Source organism: Amborella trichopoda, chromosome 5 (genome assembly GCF_054954075.1).
Source record: "Amborella trichopoda isolate Santa Cruz 75 chromosome 5, AtrichopodaSantaCruz75HAP2 v2.0, whole genome shotgun sequence".
NCBI lineage: Eukaryota > Viridiplantae > Streptophyta > Magnoliopsida > Amborellales > Amborellaceae > Amborella > Amborella trichopoda.
In genome coordinates this window covers 25,139-31,740 of record NC_142340.1, presented here as the reverse complement: position 1 = coordinate 31,740, position 6,602 = coordinate 25,139, and positions in this window count along the sequence as shown.

Sequence of the window (6,602 nt, the reverse complement as noted above, 5' to 3'; positions counted from 1 at the left end):
GGTGTACCACACACTTACCAAAATGACTACCGGTAGTTAGTCGCCGGAGTTAGTCCCTTGGTCTTAGGCTAGTTCGAGCGGGACTTGTTCCTTGGTTCTTACTTATGTTTTGATAAACATATATAAACAACAATACAAAACAACACAAATAAATTAACACAAGGAGTCCGAAGAACAGGGGAAATGGAGCTTTCAAAGGTGGAGCATGGGGAATCCCCTAAAACCACCTCAACCCTGATCCTAAAAAAAAAAATGTCTTAAGCCCTTATTCATGTCATGCTTACGCCTTGTGACCCTGCCTTTGCTTCGTTTGCTTTTAGGAAGTCATAAAAAATTCAAGGACAAAGTTTATATAGAGCCAATGCTCTAAACAATGAAATTAGACCCCACCTAAAAAATTTCACTAGAAGCAGTTGTTTTGATGCTCAAATATCACCAAATTGATCATCTCAACATCAAGATGCATGGACATGAAAAAAAAATGGATTTCAAGTTTTTGAAAACAATGCATCTTGTAACGCATTTTTTGACCATCAATTTCTAAGATTTTCAAGTTTTCATAGATTTGCTTGATCTACACTATTTTTGAAATTTTAAATTTTATAATTAAAGGTCAAAATATATTTTAAGGCTATCACCTAGATTTTCAATATTAAAACCACATTTCTCGATACTATTTGAAGGTGCGTTTTATTTTGATTGTTTAGAGCTCGGCTCTATACAAACAGCATCCAAAATTAAATGATAAATAATACTTCTCAAACTCCTAAGTCATCAAAATAAATGGGAGCATCCCATATTTTTTTCCTTTTGTTGCTTATCGTATAGTTAATTAATCTATTGAGTTTCAACCAATGCTCGATAGAATTGGAAATAATTATGTTAATTAAGTTCAGCTTGGCTCACCTTGGCTCGAGCTTGGTATGTTACATTAGAAGTCCTTGCTTTTAAAATATTTAAGGGAAAATATAGGGGTGGCAATGGGTCGGCCGGACCCAACCCAACCATACCTGAATTCATTGGACATGATCCCAAAAATATAGTGTGGGACTCAGATTAGATTAAAATATTAAAATATCTATGTATTCAACTACATTTAAATATATTTCATATATTGGGACCCAAAAGATATTATCGGACCTAGACCCGGACCCCATCAGACCAGGACCCGGACCTGAATAGTGTTCGGGTCCAGGATTTGGACCCTAACCAAACCCGACAGACCCAAGTTTTGGACCCATACCTGGACCCAGATCAGGTCTGCCCCTCGGGGCATCGTCCATTGTCACTCCTAGGAAAATGTTAGTGTAGGACAACTTCTTTATAAAGCCACGGCTCGAATGTCGTTGGTATTTGAAAACTCTGAAATTAATGATCTCGACCTCGAAAATTATGAATTTAGAAAGAAATAGTAATTTTAAGCTCATCTTGCAATCATATTTTTTTGGAGGGTCTATTTTTTATTATCAAAATATTCAATATCGGCATTATTTATGGAGTTACACATTTTTAATGAGAGGCGGATAGCCAAAATGGCTATAGAAATAGCAAACTCGCTTGTGCTCTCTACATTGTCAGCGTCTGAGAATTGGTGAAGACTGACTGGACCCGAGCCGATTGGATCTAAGTTAGATCCGAGCTAGGTCAATATATATATATATATATATATATATATATATATATATATATATATATATATATATATATATATATATATATATATATATAAAGCATCTACGCAATGTCTATGAGTGAATATGAAAAGTGTTTTCGCCCATAGGCTCATTACCGTCCGAAAAATCAGGCCACATACGTTTTTCAACTGCCGCGGACCTAGCATGTCCGTGCCACTATCGTCACGAACATATTAAGACCGTGACAGTAAAAAAGTTATATGCGGAACCGCAAGCCATCCGTTGCAGGTCCGTTCAATGAACCGCCATGTACATAGTAAGTCTATGACGGTGGCGAAACACTATAGCACTTCGTCTAAAGATATTATTTAAGTTTTTCCATAGGAAAAAGTTTATATAAGGTTGCAACTTTAAAATGTAGGATTACATATGCACCTCAAAAATCTATCGAAAAATTTTGTTTTAATGTTGAAAAACCTTCTAATTTATTATCTCAACATTGAGATGTATGAATATGAAAAAGAAAAAAAATTCCTAAACATAGTGCATCTTGCAACACTATTTAGACTATCCATTTTCAAGATTTTCAGATGCTTATAGATCTACTTGATTTCAATCATTTTTGGAGTTTTAAATTTTATAATTAGATATAAAAATAGATTTACAGATAGTTTTAAGAATTTTTTACAGAAAAATTACATGTTATGATAAAATTTGGAGGTGCACCTTAATTGGATTGTTTAAGGTATATATATATATATATATATATATATATATATATATATATATATATATATATATATATATATAAATAGAAATTTAATGGATAAATATATATATTACATGTACATATGTTGGGGGGTTGGGTTGCACCAGACCTAGGCTAGACCTGGACTCGAATTTGCCCATGTTGGTCCCAATTGACCAAGTGGGTCCATTTTAAGGCCCCGACCAGACACAACCCAACCTGCTTTGACACCCCTAGTGAAGACCTGAAGCGCAGTAAAATAAGCGGCCTTACAGTTTGCAATAGAAAACAAATTGCTATTTTTTTTATTTTTTTACTTACTTAGTTTTTTATTACCTAATCAGGCTGGTTCAATAGGGATGACGAACCCTTACCTGTTTTTTAAAATCGTTAATAGTTTTTTGAATGCGTTAGATGAGAATGGAAGTCTAGACCTTAGCTTAGGCACAAAGATACAACCATCACGACCCCAACCCCAACCCCAACCCCATTCTCAACTTTTCAAAGTTAAGATAGGGAACATAGCGGAATATGCAAGGAACTATTTGAATCTCTTTTCAATTAATTAACTTAGGGATGTATCGCATTATTTGTAATAAAATGTAAGATTTGAATTACTTTTTGATTCCGATATAAACTTCCTCAAAAAAAGAAAAAAGATATAGAGCTGAATGTCCCTAGGCAATTTCCATTTACACCAGGCAATATCTAAACAATTCTTAGACATGCTTAGCTGAAGTGCTCTCAATCAACTATGGAGTAGCTATGTGAATGCCTTTCTAAATCAAATTTGAATTCTAACATCCTTCTCCTTTAAGCATGGATTGGCTATGCATGGAAAGTGGTTCGTGGCCCAATGTGCCACATTTATTACCTCTTATTCCATTACGGCTTATGTTATTCCAATGTGTATTGGTTTTAACACCAAATGTTGTCACTGTTTGGGGGCATAGCTTTTATATAGTTCTCAATTATAGTAGATAGTGTGTGTCTCTTGCATTTTTTTAGCATTATTGATTTTTATTTATATTTTTAGGATAGCTTTTGTGAATTGGGATTTGACAACTTCTTTCTTGTAGTGCTCGCAGTCAACTATGGAGTAGCCATGTTAATACTTTTCTAAATCAAATTTGAATTCTAACATCCTTCTCATTTAAGCATGGATTGGCTAATGCATGGAAAATGGTTTGTGGCCCAATCTGCCATATTTATTTCCTCCTATTCCAATATGGCTTCTTTTTTTTAGCTGTTACGTGTATTGGTTTTAACGCCATATGTTGTGACTGTTTGGGGTATAGCTTTTATTTATTTCTCAATTATAGTAGATAGTGTGTCTCTTGTAATTTTTTATCATTATTGATTTTATTTATATTTGTAAGATAGCTTTTGAGATTTGGGGTTTGACAATATCTGTCTTTTTCTTTTTTGCAATGCTGATGAAGGAAATCTTGTATTCCCCCCATTACCAGGTCAAGGATGCTCTTTTCATAGCTTTCGAACAAACACATACAAACTGATCTTTATGGAGAGTCCCTTAGAGATTAAGGTGGAGTTTTTTTCTATTATATGTATTCTTTTTATTTGCATTAACATGGTTGCATTTTGTTGAGTGAAATTCATTATTTTTCTCCTCTTTGTTTCTCCTTCTTTTTCGATATAAACTTCCTCAAAAAAAGAAAAAAGATAGAGAGCTGAATGTCCTTAGGCAATTTCCATTTATACCAGGCAATATCCAAACAATTCTTAGAAATGCTTATCTGAAGTGCTCTCAGTCAACTATGGAGTAGCTATGTGAATGCCTTTTTAAATCAAATTTGAATTCTAACATCCTTCTCATTTAAGCATGGATTGACTATGCATGGAAAGTGGTTTGTGGCCCAATGTGCCATATTTATTACCTCTTATTCCAATATGGCTTATGTTATTCCAATGTGTATTGGTTTTAATGCCAAATGTTGTGACTGTTTGGGAGCATAGCTTTTATTTAGTTCTCAATTATAGTAGATAGTGTGTGTCTCTTGCAATTTTTTAGCAGTATTGATTTTTATTTATATTTGTAAGATAGCTTTTGTGAATTGGGATTTGACAACTTCTTTCTTGTAGTGTTGAATGAGGAAATCTTGGATTCCCCCCATTACCAGGTCAAGTACATACAAACTGAGCTTTATGGAGAGTCGCTCTGGGATTAAGGTGGAGTTTCTTTCTACTATATGCATTCTTCATTTTTTATTTGCATTAACATGGTTGCATTTTGTTGAGTGAAATTCATTCTCTTTCTCTTTGTTTTCTCTTTCTCTTCCGATATAAACTTCCTCAAAAAGAAAAGAAAAGATAAAGAGCTGAATGTAAGGTAATTTCCATTTACACCAGGCAATATCTAAACAATTCTTATGCATGCTTAGTTAAAGTGCTCGCAGTCAACTATGGAGTAGCCATGTTAATACTCTTCTAAATCAAATTTGAATTCTAACATCCTTCTCATTTAAGCATGGATTGACTGTGCATGGAAAATGGTTTGTAGCCCAATCTGCCATATTTATTTCCTCTTATTCCAATATGGTTTCTTTTTTTTAGCTGTTATGGCCTCTAATTGGATATAAGATAGTGCCACAGACAAGGGACGAGTTTTTGAAATTCATTTGAAATTCATTCTCTTTCTCTTTGTTTTATCTTTCTCTTCCGATATAAACTTCCTCAAAAAAAAAAAAAAAGGATAAAGAGTTGAATGTACCTAGGCAATTTCCATTTACACCAGGCAATATCTAAACAATTCTTATACATGCTTCGCTGAAGTGCTCGCAGTCAACTATGGAGTAGCCATGTTAATACTTTTCTAAATCAAATTTGAATTCTAACATCCTTCTTATTTAAGCATGGATTGACTAATGCATGGAAAATGGTTTGTGGCCCAATCTGCCATATTTATTTCTTTCTTTTCTAATATGGCTTCTTTTTTTTAGCTGTTATGTGTATTGGTTTTAACGCCATATGTTGTGACTGTTTGGGGGTATAGCTTTTATTTATTTCTCAATTATAGTAGATAGTGTGTGTCTCTTGTAATTTTTTATCATTATTGATTTTATTTATATTTGTAAGATAGCTTTTGAGATTTGGGGTTTGACAATTTCTGTCTTCTTCTTTTTTGCAATGCTGATTAAGGAAATCTTGGGTTCCGCCCATTACCAGGTCAAGGATGTTCTTTTCATAGCTTTCGAACAAACACATACAAACTGATCTTTATGGAGAGTCCCTTAGAGATTAAGGTGGAGTTTTTTTCTATTATATGCATTCTTTTTATTTGCATTAACATGGTTGCATTTTGTTGAGTGAAATTCATTATTTTTCTCCTCTTTGTTTTTCCTTCTTTTTCGATATAAACTTCCTCAAAAAAAGAAAAAAGATATAAAGCTGAATGTCCTTAGGCAATTTCCATTTATACCAGGCAATATCTAAACAATTCTTAGACATGCTTATCTGCAGTGCTCTCAGTCAACTATGGAGTAGCTATGTGAATGTCATTTTAAATCAAATTTGAATTCTAACATCCTTCTCATTTAAGCATGGATTGGCTATGCATGGAAAGTGGTTTGTGGGCCAATGTGCCATATTTATTACCTCTTATTCCAATATGGCTTATGGTATTCCAATGTGTATTGCTTTTAATGCCAAATGTTGTGACTGTTTGGGAGCATGGCTTTTATTTAGTTCTCAATTATAGTAGATAGTGTGTGTCTCTTGCAATTTTTTAGCAGTATTGATTTTTATTTATATTTGTAAGATAGCTTTTGTGAATTGGGATTTGACTACTTCTTTCTTGTAGTGTTGAATGAGGAAATCTTGGATTCCCGCCATTACCAGGTCAAGTACATACAAATTGAGCTTTATGGAGAGTCGCTCTGGGATTAAGGTGGAGTTTCTTTCTACTATATGCATTCTTCATTTTGGTATTTGCATAACATGGTTGCATTTTGTTAAGTGAAATTCATTATCTTTCTCTTTGTTTTCTCTCTCTCTTCCGATATAAACTTCCTCAAAAAGAAAAGAAAAGATAAAGAGCTGAATGTAAGGCAATTTCCGTTTACACCAGGCAATATCTAAACAATTCTTATGCATACTTAGCTGAAGTGCTCGCAGTCAACTATGGAGTAGCCATGTTAATACTTTTCTAAATCAAATTTGAATTCTAACATCCTTCTCATTTAAGCATGGATTGACTGTGC